The following is a 13,587-nucleotide window of genomic DNA, read 5'->3' as shown; positions in this document are numbered from 1 at the left end:
GGGTGAAAGGAGCTTTATCCGTCATGGGCAAGCTCCGTAAGGAAATAATGGACCTCAAGCAGCAAGTCAATAAGCTCGAGGAAGAGAATCGTATCTTGAGGTGCATCATCGCCAAGAATATCACATCACCACCCCCCAAGAAGTATAAATAAACACATGGGTATGGGCACTCCCCTTGGCAACTGCCAAGCTTGGGGGAGTGCCCCAGTATCGTATCACCATCAAACTTTTATCTTTACCGTTTTTCTTAGTTCGATCCTTTTGGTAATATCTTGCTCTAGTAGAATAAAGTTTTAGCATGATCTAGTTTTGAGTTTTGCTTTATGATCCTTCTATGTGATCGATTCCATGAGCTATATACAATAAAGATTAGTGTTGAGTCAAGGGCTTGATTATCTTACTATGATCTTGAGTGAATAAAATAAAAGAGAAAGAATAAAAAGAAATAAAGGGATCGTATGGATCTTATGGAGAGTAATGACTTCACATATAAAGAGTATGATGAATAAAAGTTGTTGAGAGTTGACAAACATAGTTTTGGTCATCGTTGTAATAAATAGGAAGTAATAAAGAAAGAGAGGTTTTCACATATAAATATACTATCTTGGACATCTTTTATGATTGTGAGCACTCATTAAAATATGACATGCTAAAGAGTTGATGTTGGACAAGGAAGACAACGTAATGGGTTATGTTTTCTTACATCTAAGATAAATTATATTGTCATGGATCATCCAACATGTTGAGCTTTCCTTTCCCTCTCATGCTAGCCAAATTCTTTGCACCAAGTAGAGATACTACTTGTGCTTCCAAATATCTTTAAACCCAGTTTTGCCATGAGAGTCCACCATATCTACCGATGGATTGAGTAAGATCCTTCAAGTAAGTTGTCATTGTTGCAAGCAATAAAAATTGCTCTCTAAATATGTATGATTTATTAGTGCGGGGAAAATAAGCTTTATACGATCTTGTGATGTGGAAGAAATAAAAGCGACGGACTGCATAATAAAGGTCCATATCACAAGTGGCAATATAAAGTGACGCTCTTGCGCATTAAGATTTTGTGCATCCAACCACGAAAGCACATGACAACCTCTGCTTCCCTCTGCGAAGGGCCTATCTTTTATTCTTGTCTTATACTTCATGCAAAGAGCCACAGTGATCTTCACCTTTCCCTTTTACATTTTATCCTTTGGCAAGCATAATGTGTTGGAAAGATCTTGATATATATAGCTAATTGGATGTGAGTTTTCATGAACTATTATTGTTGACATTACCCTTGAGGTAAAAGGTTGGGAGGCAAAACTATAAGCCCCTATCTTTCTCTATGTCCGATTAAAACTTCATACCCATAAGTATTGTGTGAGTGTTAGCAATTGTGAAAGACTAAATGATAGTCGAGTATGTGGACTTGCTGAAAAGCTCTTATATTTACTCTTTCTGATGTTATGATAAATTGCAATTGCTTCATTGACTGAGATTAGAGTTTGTTAGTTTTCAATGAAGTTTCTGGTTCATACTTGAAATTGTGATTGAATTGCTACTTTAGCATAAGAAATCATATGACAATATATGTATATGTTGTTGTTCTAAGAATGATCATGATGCCCTGATGTCTGCATTTTATTTTTATCGACACCTCTATCTCTAAACATGTGGACATATTTATCAATATCGGCTCTCACTTGAGGATAAGCGAGGTCTAAGCTTGGGGGAGTTGATACGTCCATTTTGCATCATGCTTTTATATCGATATTTATTGCATTATGGGCTGTTATTACACATTATGTCACAATACTTATGCCTATTGTCTCTTATTTTACAAGGTTTACATGAAGAGGGAGAATGTCGGCAGTTGGAATTCTGGGCTGGAAAAGGAGCAAATATCAGAGACCTATTCTGCACAACTCCAAAAGTCCTGAAACTTCACGGGAGCAAGTTTCAGAATATATAAAAACATATTGGGTGAAAGAAGTACCCGAGGGGGGCCACCCACCATCCACGACAGTGGGGGCGCGCCCCCCTGCCTCGTGGGCCCTCTGGCAGCCCTATGATGCCCATCTTCTGCTATATGAGGTCTTTCGTGGAGAAAAAAATCATAAGCTAGCTCAAGGGACAAAACTCCGGCGCCACAAGGTGGAACCTGGGCGGAACCAATCTAGGGCTCCGGTGGAGCTGTTCTGCCGGGGAAACTTCCCTCCGGGAGGGGGAAATCATCACCATCGTCATCACCATCGATCTTCTCATTGGGAGGGGATCAATCTCCATCAACATGTTCACCAGCACCATCTCATCTCAAACCCTAGTTCATCTCTTGTATCCGATCTTTGTCCCAAAGCCTCATATTGGTACCTGTGGGTTACTAGTAGTGTTGATTACTCTTTATAGTTGATGCTAGTTGGTTTATTCGGTGGAAGATCATATGTTCAGATCCTTTATGCATATTAATAACCCTATGATTATGAACATGAATATGATTTGTGAGTAGTTATGTTTGTTCCTGGGGACATGGGAGAAGTCTTGCTATAAGTAGTCACGTGAATTTGGTATTTGTTTGATATTTTGATGATATGTATGTTGTCTTTCCTCTAGTGGTGTCATGTGAACGTAGACTACATGACACTTCACCATTGTTTGGGACTAGAGGAGGGCATTGGGAAGTAATAAGTAGATGATGGGTTGCTAGAGTGACAGAAGCTTAAACCCTAGTTTATGCGTTGCTTCGTAAGGGGCTGATTTGGATCCATATGTTTCATGCTATGGTTAGGTTTACCTTAATACTTCTGTTGTAGTTGCGGATGCTTGCAATAGGGGTTAATCATAAGTGGGATGCTTGTCCAAGGAAGGACAGTACCCAAGCACCGGTCCACCCACATATCAAATTATGAAAGTACCTAACGCGAATCATATGAACGTGATGAAAACTAGCTTGACAATAATCCCCGTGTGTCCTCGGGAGCGCTTTCCTTTATATAAGAGTTTGTCCAGGCTTGTCCTTTGATACAAAAATGATTGGGCCATCTTGTTGCACCTTATTTACTTTTATTACTTGTTACCCGTTACAGATTAACTTATCACAAAACTATCTGTTATCGATAATTTCAGTGCTTGTAGAGAATACCTTACTGAAAACTACTTATCATTTCCTTCTGCTCCTCATTGGGTTCGACACTCTTACTTATCAAAAGGACTACGATAGATCCCCTATACTTGTGGGTCATCAGTGGAGAACGCGGTTGTCCTGCCCGGCAGGGTTGCCTCGGGGCGAGAGCGGCTACGCGCATATGAATATGCAAGGGTCTGAATCCCCTCTATGGTTTCCATGGGCCTCCTTTTATAGATCAAGGGGCAACCATAGTGGCAAATAAGTCTTTACACACTAATAAGATAGCAAACAGTGCTATCATACCTAACTCTGCAGGCGGACAAAGCGCATTAAATGCGCCGCTTAGTGTCACATCACAGCGTGCCTGACAAGCCTTGCCGGGCTGTTTTGCCAGCTTCGCGCCTACTTGCTTGACACGTCTCAAGACGGGTGTCATTTGGAGGTGTTTTCCATAGGAAGTGGCTGCCATGTGGCAAGAAGCAGCCACTTAGTCACTTAGGGGCTTGACACCGCACTGATCGATGACTTGTGCCGCTGTGAGGTGGAGCGGTGAAGCTTTGGTGGGGTGGTCCATCCTTGTTGTGCCCGGCATGCCTGCCGGGGCGTTCTGGAGGCTTGTCTTCGGGTAAATCCTCGTCCTTGCCAGGCTCGCCTGCCCGTCAAGCGAGGTTTTTCCCTTAGTGATCTCTTGTCTCTCTGGCTTCACTTGGTCTTCTTGATCTGCACTTTGATTCTCCAAAGAACTGGTCTTTAGTGCTTGGTCTGATCTTGGGTGCTACAATCTTGTCCTTAGGCCTGTGCATAGTCTTGGCAACAAACCCAGGGTTTGTTGCACCGACAGGAGCCCCCGGGCCTGGCCCGAACGCGCTGCTGGGCGTCGTCGTGGTAGGCCCTAACCAGTGCACAGGCAAGAGCGTAGCGGTGGCTCGCCCTTTGAGGTCTTCTTTGCTTCTTCATTATCCTGATCCCATGTTAGTTTCTGGTTCTCCCACGCATTGTGTAACACCGATTGTAGTGGGGCCACTCTTGTAATGGCCCATGAATGACTTTAACGCACGGACGAGTAACTTCCAATTCACTCTTCCCACCACGCCCTTGTCCTTAGCCACGTATGTTGTATGAATTGAATGGGGTAGGTAACGGAGGTGCATGGTGCGGGAGAGCATCAAGGCAGGGTCCTGGTATTCTAGGATTGGTGGAGAAGGACATCGGTCACCCGCCGGGGGATCAGCTCCCTTTCCTGGCCCGCCTATAAAAGGAAGGCGTTGGAGGAGCAGAAACGTTCATCCTCATATCACTCTCCCTCCATCCTTTGCTTTCTTCTAGTTATGTTGAGAGGGAGAGTCCGGGGCCAGGCCTCGGGCCCTAGCTTGGAGTCGGCGATGTCGAATGCTTGTGCTGATGCTTGGGGATTGAGTCTGGTCCGGCCTCTCGGAAAATGTGGCAAGCGAGATGGCCACAGTGCAGGAGATATCAAGCTTTCCCATTATGGTGGGATGCTTGTCTCCTCTGCTCAGGCCGGCTATCTAGGGGGCGATGGGTCTTGTCACGAGCTGTCGTAGCTCGTTCTCCTGGCAACCAGGTTCCTGGGTCCTCCGGCACCCGCCTGGGACGTAAAGCTTGGGATCGTTGGTAATCCCAGCATTGTTCGTCCCCTCAGATCCGGGGTCGATGCTGAAGACAGGGGTGCCTTCTCGCCCGCCAAGGTGGGGAGTGGTGCCCCACGCATGCCCTGGCTGTCATGGTCGTTGACCGCGTATATGGGGAAGGCGGCGGGCCAGGGTTCCGGTGTCTCCCTGGAGTGGTGGTGATGGAGAGAAAACGAGGGAAGATGGAGAAGGTAGGTGGCAGGGCGTCAGGTCGGAGTACGATGGCAACAACGCCTTCATCTCCTATTGGCGACCTGCCGCCTCGTCTTTCCGCTCTTCCCCTCCCTCCCCGGCACCATCATCACCAACCTATTCGGGTGATAGCCGGGGAGGGATGTTACCTTGGTGCGTTCGCCCCCTCCAGTAGTCTTTCAGTTGAGCTTCGGTGGTTCCTCAAACCGGTGCTTGTGATGGGGCTTCTTGCTAGTCCTGGAGGTGGTGACCAGGGCAATGCCGAGCTGCTCCCCGTGGCCCTCCTTCGCAGCCTCGCCACTCCCGATCTTGTCAGGCTGTGCCCAGCTGGCCATGACGGGATCGGGGTGGGCTTCTGCTTGGGCGTTCCTTTCGCCCTCTCCTCTTCCTGCCGTAATACCTGGTGGAGAAAGAGTGAAAAAAGGGAATTATGGGGCACTTGTCTTTTCAATCTTAAATCTATAGGAACTTGCCAAATTTTAGTTCAAATCATGTAATCTCTTTAATCCATGTTCGTGTCCCATAAGGTCTGTACTTGTTTTGATCAGCATATTAATGAAAAAGATAAACCTTGCCCGGGACTCATGCATGTAATATGTCCATGCAGAGGTGGGATGCCGCTATACTTTAAAGTAAAGAAGTTTCCCCCGGTAGGCTACCCTGCCGGTACCCACAATTTGTTGCCGCGGAGTTAAGCCTACCGAGCACAAATCGTAAAGAGGGACCAGCCCCCCGCCAGTCCTTTTTTGCCAAAGGCCACTGCGACCATCTTGACCGAAGCAACGTTCGAGTTAGGGGATGGGAGCACTTAAGTTTCAAAGGTAGCGAGGTATTCTTATGCACAAGTCCCCACTTACAGAACACATATGGATAAGAGAAGGAACTTATCTGTTTGTGAAAGTGCTTTATATCGACTAGAGGGGGGTGAATAGGCGATTTTTATGAAAGTCTTCAAAACGTGGGAGTTATGAAGACAAACGATAGAAATAAACCTAATACCCTGCAGCGGAAGGTAGACTACACTAGGCAAGCCATAGTCAAGTATTCAATAGAGTGAAAGCACAATGACTTAATAGCAGCAATGTAGTAAGGATCAGATAGGAAGATATTATGAAGCCATACAGAACATGCAGTCACTCAGTGAAGACAAAAGATAGTGCGAACACACAATGACTTCACAAGGAGCAACAGTAAGTAAAGGGAAGGAAGGATGAAACCAGTCACTCGTTGAAGACAATGATTTGTTGGACCAGTTCCAGTTGCTGTGACAACTGTACGTCTGGTTGGAGCGGCTAGGTATTTAAACCTTAGGACACACAGTCCCGGACACCCAGTCCCGAACACGCAGCTCAGGACACCCAGTCCTCACCGTATTCTCCTTGAGCTAAGGTCACACAGACCTCGCCCAATCACTCTGGTAAGTCTTCAAGGTAGACTCCCAAACCTTCACAGACTTCGTTCACCGGCAATCCACAATGTCTCTTGGATGCTCAGAACGCGATGCCTAACCGGCTGGAGGATGCACAGTCCTCAAGTGTAATAAGTCTTCAGATCACACAGACAAGAAGACTTAAGTGATGCCCAATTCTCTTTGGCTCTGGGTGGTTAGGGCTTTATCCTCGCAAGGAATTCTCTCTCAAAGGCTTCGAGGTGGGTTGCTCTCAAATGACAAAAGCCGTACTCTCAATCTGAGCAGCCAACTGTTTATGGTTGTAGGGGGTGGGCTATTTATAGCCACTTGGCAACCCGACCTGATTTGTCCAAAATGACCCTAGGTCAGTAAGGAACTGACACGTGTTCCAACGGTCAGATTTCAAACTCACACGGCAACTTTACTTTGGCAACAAGCAAAGATGACTTGTCCGACTCTGGACAAGATTCGCTCTCATAGTCTTCACTCGAAGACATAGGTTTTTGGTTTAGGCATCACTTCAGTCATTCTGACTGGTTCTCTTGGACCCCACTTAACAGTACGGTGGTTCCTATGACTCAACACAAAAGAAAAAGAACTGCGAAAGATCTAAGTCTTCGAGCTCCATAGGCTTCATATGGTGTCTTCTCTTGTCATAGTCTTCAATGTGAATATCTTCATATACCACCTTTGACTTCAATGTCTTCATACATTTTTAGGGGTCATCTCTGGTAGGAAAACCGAATCAATGAGGGACTTCTACCTGTGTTATCCTGCAATTCTCATAAACACATTAGTCCCTCAACTAGGTTTGTCGTCAATACTCCAAAATCAACTAGGGGTGGCACTAGATGCACCTACAATCTCCCCCTTTTTGGTGATTGATGACAAACTAGTTGAAGTTTTCAACGGGGAATATAATCTGTGAAATTGTAAAGGATAAGGAATTGTCTTCATAAGTTGCAAGGGCTCCCCCTGAAGATGTGCATATAAGTAATTTGCTTCTGGAATGCAAATGCACATGGCAGGTTGTACTTGTGGAGATCCACTTCAACTTATGATGACAATCCACTATGCATGTGAAAGTATATGAAGATAATGACAATGCATAATGGAAAATGGACGTTTGCAGAATGATCTAAGTGCAGAATTTATCATCGCACATGCGGAATTTATCATCGCAAAACAAAGTGGCAAATAAGTAGCAGACGACCATCGAGTTTAAGTGTTACAACTCAAAGAACCAAATGTAGCAAAACGAGAGTTGTAAACACGAAGCAAAATATAAAGCACCCGCCCATATGGACCCGCTTGAAGACTATCAACCTCATATGCTTCTCCTCCTTTTGTCAGTAAGGACCAAAAAGGTTTGAAGACATAGAGCATCTACTCGTTCCCATGCAGAGTAGGTGAAGTAGCAGGGTCGTTGGTGGTGTTTGGCAGTGCTGAAGAGTTTGGAGCAGAGTTGACGCGTGCTGAAGGAGGTGGTGGTGAAGTAGCATCATCTTCATCCTCGATAACTCTGGCAATCACTGTTGCAGCAGATGAAGAGAACTCAGAGTCTTCAAGGGATGGATTTCCTAGCAGCACAACTCTTCGAGGTGGTGTGGAGTCAAACTTGAAATGCTCAGTGAAGCCATCCTCTTGAAGATCAGCTTCAGAACACATCATCGTGAGCCCTTTCCATGTGCGGCGACAGGTTTCATGGGCAACGAAAACATTCTTGGTGGAAAGATTGCGAATGCGATTAACATCCACCAAGAGGCTTTTCATTTGACGCTTCAGCCAGTCATGATGCCTATCCTGTTTCTGATCAAGAGCCACAAGAAGCTCTCGGTCGGTGAGAACACGAGTGCGCTTCTTGGGTCTTGGAGCAGTTGTACTATCAGTGGCTTCAGTGGAAGCAGGGTGTGGTGCACGTGTAGTGCCAGCCAGAGGATACACCCGAGTGACTGCTTCAACTCCTGCAATGTTCTGCGAGAAACTCTGATGCTCTGCATTCTGAAGACTTAGAGGTTCCTTTGCAGGCTTAGGATAGATGGCTTCAGTAGAGATATCCACATCAGGCAGAAAAATCCTATGATTGCGAGCAGATGGCTGATATGAGATATCGGAGTGAAGTTTAATTAGCCGCATTACCCATGGGGCGTAGAATTTCAAGCCAAACAGATCAGAGCCTGATGCAGCAAGTTGGCGGATGAATAAGTCATGTGCATTGAAGCATTTTCCATGAAGAATATAGAAGACCAAAGTCTTCATTGCACCCTCAAGCTTGGCATTTGGAGAGTGCCCTTTGATGGGCCAGAGAGTTCGCCTGATGATGTGATAGATGGTTCTTGGCAGATACTCAAGGTCTTCAACGAAGAACTCTGTTGGATAAGCAGCATCTTGGGGCAATGGCTTCATCATGCTCTCAATAGCTTCACTATGCAGCTGACAGCCATACTCGTAGAGATCGCCAGGAGTGGGAAAACCAGTGAGCTCAATGATGTCAAATGCATTGGCTTCATGATGAACGTTTCCGGTCATCCACTCCAGGACCCAAGTCTTCGGATCTCTGCTGTACCCACGGATGTGAAGTGTGGCATAGAATTGGAGCAGCAGCTCTTCATTCCAATGCTCTTGGTCAGTAATGAACGGCAACAGTCCAACTTCCTTGAAGCAATCCAAAGCTTCTTCCAGACAGGGCAGACCAGCTATGGCTTCAATGTCAAGGCGCTTGTGTGGGAAGATGCGACCTTGGTTGTAGAGAATGCATGAGTAATAGCTTCGCTGACGATAGCTCCAGAACCGATCAGATGATATCCTTTCCCTTGAGTAGGGGTTCCTGGAGCTATCGAAGAATGTGTTGTCTGCCCTGAAGCCATTGATGTTGAAGGAGCCAGGAGCTGATGCAGGACCTCGGAACCTTGGCAATCTTGGGATTGGCTTCTGTACCTGAGGCTTGTGCTCAACATGATAGTCGAACTGGGGACCGGCAGCAGACTCAGGAACAGAAGTTGCAGGATCAGTGGCTTCACTGTCTTCTGAAGCTTTTGTTAGGGAGGGCTCCACATTAGCTTCATTGGTGGTTGTGGCAGCCTCAAGATTTTCATCCTACGCTTGACGAGCTGGAGGGTCGGTCACAAGCACGTTCTCCTTGAGAACTGCTTCTTGGTGGGACAGGGGGACTTGTGGGATTTCTTCTTCTGCGGCTGATGCAGCCGGAATGTCTTCAGCAGAGACTTGAGGCCTTGGACCTTTGCGAAGCATGCGCAACGCGGGTGACGCCTGTGGAGTTGGAGTGGGCTGGGCCTCATAGTCTTCTTCCTCTTGTGGGCGATCCGCGCATGAAGCATCCTGTGCAATTGGCGTTAGTGGACGACCAATGCTGATGAGTTCGCTGTTCTGAGGAAGGACTGCACCATCTTCTACATTGTCATGTTGACCAATGTCTTCAGCAGCGATGGGATCAGCTGCTGGAAAGTCTTCAGCTTCATGAGCCTATGTGGAAGCAGGCTCATGGATAGTCAGTTGGCGTTCAGCTTCAGGATAGACCATAGAAATGGGTTCAACTATTAAGGGCTCTGTGGGAGCAGCCCGATCTTTCTTGGTCTTCCTCTTCTTCTTGGAGGGGGCAGTAGGAGAGGCTTCAGAGTGTTTCCTCTTCCTGGCTTCAGCCTTAGCAGTCCTTGTCTTCTTGAGCTCTAAAGCGGTTGACTGGCTTTTTGGCTTCGAGCCAGTCAGTCTAGTTGGGAAGACAATTGGAACTGCTTCATGCCTTGGTGCATCAGGTTCAGCCGTAGCAGGCTTCTTCTTCTTCTTTGCGGCCATCCTGGGGTCGATGCCAGGACGCCCAAGTGCCTTGCGCTTCTCAGCCTCATTATAGGCTTGCACACATCTGTCGGCCAGAGTCTTCATGCGCTCATGCGAACCCTGAGCTTCTGCATGTTTCTTCAGAAAGGCTTCCTTGAGCTCGTGCATCATGATCTTGAAGTTCTTCACTTCTTGCACACTGAGCTTGGCCATATGCTTCTTGAACTAAGCCTTTTCATAGTCAATCTTTTGCTTCAGTTCAACAATGCGCTGGGCAATAGCTAGCTCTGAAGCAATTGCGCCTTGGAAGGCGACACTGAGGCCAATGGTTAGCTGCAGATCTTCAAAGCTGATGTTTGGCGTGTCAAACCACTCATCAATGAAGTTGTGGATGATAGTCACATCAAAGAGAGGCAGATCATTGAAGATTTATGCTTCTTCTTTGCTCTTGATGAGTTGCTCAAGAGCGTCATCTACTAGATCTTCATCACTTGACAGATCAATGTTGTCATTGCGCAGAATGGCAGCAGCAGTTAGCTCTTGTCCGGTGTGAGGCAGAGTCTTTGTGACCTTCTGGGACTTGGAGATGCGAGATAAGTCTTCGGACTGCACACTGTCTTCAGGAGGTGCAGTTGCCAGTGGCTTCGCCCGTGAGATTTTTGGTGAGGGGGCAGGTTTTGAAGCTTTAGGCTTCTTCAGTTTCTTTGTCTTCGGCGCTGCAGGCCCTTTCACTGCAGTCCCTTGAACTAAGATGCGGGTGATGAGGCCTTCAAGGTTGTCGAAAGGACTGATGACATTGGGTTCTGCATGTCGTGTGCCATCTGCCCTTGGTGCTGAGGGACCGGGGTTGAAGTCTAACCCCAAAGTCTTCTTGTTCTGCTTCGCTGAGTTCTGGGCAAACTGGAAGTTGCGCTTGAACAGATTGTCGTCATGACACCATAGTAGTGACGATGGATGTGCATCATTAGGCTGTGGCCCACGGACCATGCAGGGATAGAAGCCTTGAGCAATGGCTTCATCTCTGGACCTGGGTAGAAGATTCTTGTATTGGATGTCTCCCCATGGTCTCTTGATGGCATTTTTCTCAGCATATTCTTGGGTTACAAATCGGTATTTGAACCATTGTTCTGCCCAATATCTTCGAATCCATTGGATTCGGGTCTTGCGCTAATTGTAATCCTCTTCAGGATCTGTCTTGTACATTTCTGAGAGTTCATCTGGTAGATCTCTGGATGTTCCGCCACGACGCTGTCTGCCACCTTTCCCTGCTGCTTTCTCTGAAGCCATAAACTTTAACTTGAAAGGCTTCAACACGTTCAAAGGCTTCAAAGGTTTTCTCTTGCTGGACCAACAAGAACTGGCTTCAGGAGAATTAATGTGATGCTGTAAGAATTCTGCAAATGAATGCAGACTATGAGAACCAAAGGATTCTCCCACAGACATGTACCTGTGACAGCATTAAGGTGCGAGGGAAGGGGAAGAGGTCATATGCATTCTCAGAAGATTTTGAAGATAAATCAGTTTAGAAGACATTGACCTCATCGTGCGAAGACATTCACTCATAGATAAGGAGTTGGTTCCAGATTTGTACGAATCCACAAATCGGTACAAGTGAGGAATCTAACTACTTTGTGAAGCATAAGTGAATATACTAGGCATGTTATGAGATGCAGTATGAGAGAGATCTAACTTGTGTGAATAGAAACTGCTTGTGGTAGAAAGTGACAAATCCATAGGATCAACGGTGCCGTAAAAAGGAAGTTTAATTTACCACACTAAGAACTGCTAGACGAAGTGGGAGATGAGGCCGAGCAGTTCGATCTTCCGTGCCCTAACTTGGCGATGGAAGACACGTATGGCGATGGCGGAGAGGACGATGTCCGCGGTCGGCGTGAAGACGGCGTCGGAGAGGTTGCGGCAGTGAAGCGCTTCGTCGCCAGCGTCGTCGAGGGCTAGCGGTGGCGCTAGGGTTCGTGCGAGAGTGGAAGAAGAGATAATGACCGCTGTGAAGTGTGTATTTATAGGTACATGGGCAGCACTGCGCTATTACACAGGTGCCCCTGGCGATTCGCATCGGAGGAACACGTGGCCATTATGCAGAACTTTGGGGTTTGTTCCACGTCCCACGCACGCCTTGATTGTCGGGTGGTCGTTCCTACTTCTCCGGATTTCATGTGGAGGAATGAGCATTGAAAACGGACTTAATGGTTGTCTCTGTATCTTCTGCTGACAAGGACGCAGAGAAGACATTCGACAGTTTCAATAGAATGCATATGACTTGGAGAGATATAATTTGAGATAGAAAGCATAGAGAGGTTAGGGTCCGATCACATTCACTTAGTTCAAAAGATTCAAACAAGAAGACATAGCTATAAGTGAATGCTGTAGAGGACAGAGCACTAGTATATATATATATATATATCTATATAATCAACATAGTGAAGATAATCATGAAGATATGTTGAGATTGAAGCCAAACCAAATGTGAAGACATTGCAAGGTAACGCCATGAGTGAAACACTTCAAAATAGAACATTTGGTGGTGGCGTTACCCACCGTATAGGAAATATTAGACCCAGACACGGCGCACAATTATCGTGGCGCTCCGAAGTCAAATTCCATATTAATGTATTCACACTTAGAATGTATGTCTTCATTGATTGAAGATATACTTTACTTCGTGTGTTGCACATCTAAGTCATCAATATGCATAAGGGTTAGGATGTGTGCCTGATCACAGGACATTTGAGGATTCCAGGATATTTAGCTCACACCGTAACTTGCAAAATCTCTTCTCATCCAAGGGCTTGGTGAAGATATCTGCCAATTGCTCTTCAGTGTTGACGTGTATGATATCAATATCTTCCTTCACAACATGATCTCTGAGAAAGTGATGACGAATTTCAATGTGCTTTGTCTTCGAGTGCTGAACTGGGTTGTTGGCGATCTTGATGGCGCTTTCGTTGTTGCAGTAAAGTGGCACTTGCTTCAGATGAATGCCATAGTCCTTGAGTGTTTGCTTCATCCATAGAAGCTGAGCGCAGCAATATCCAGCAACAATGTATTCAGATTCAGCCATGGAGAGAGATACACAGTTCTGCTTCTTTGAAGACCAACATACAAGTGATCATCCCAGAAAGTGACATGTGCCTGATGTAGACTTGCGATCAACTTTGTCACCAGCATAATCAGCATCCGAGAATCCAACCAAATCAAACTCTGAGCCCTTTGGATACCATAATCCTAGAGTTGGGGTGTGAGCCAAATATCGAAGAATTCGCTTCACAGCTAAGTGATGCGACTCCTTTGGTGCCGCTTGAAATCGATCACACATGCAAACACTAAGCATAATATCTGGCCTAGATGCACATAGATAAAGTAAAGAACCAATCATGGAGCGGTATACCTTTTGATCGAACTCTTTACCATTGCCG

This window comes from Triticum urartu, chromosome 7A (assembly GCF_056163025.1).
Source record: "Triticum urartu cultivar PI428250 chromosome 7A, HENAU_Tu73, whole genome shotgun sequence".
NCBI lineage: Eukaryota > Viridiplantae > Streptophyta > Magnoliopsida > Poales > Poaceae > Triticum > Triticum urartu.
Note: the sequence above shows the minus strand (reverse complement) of the source record.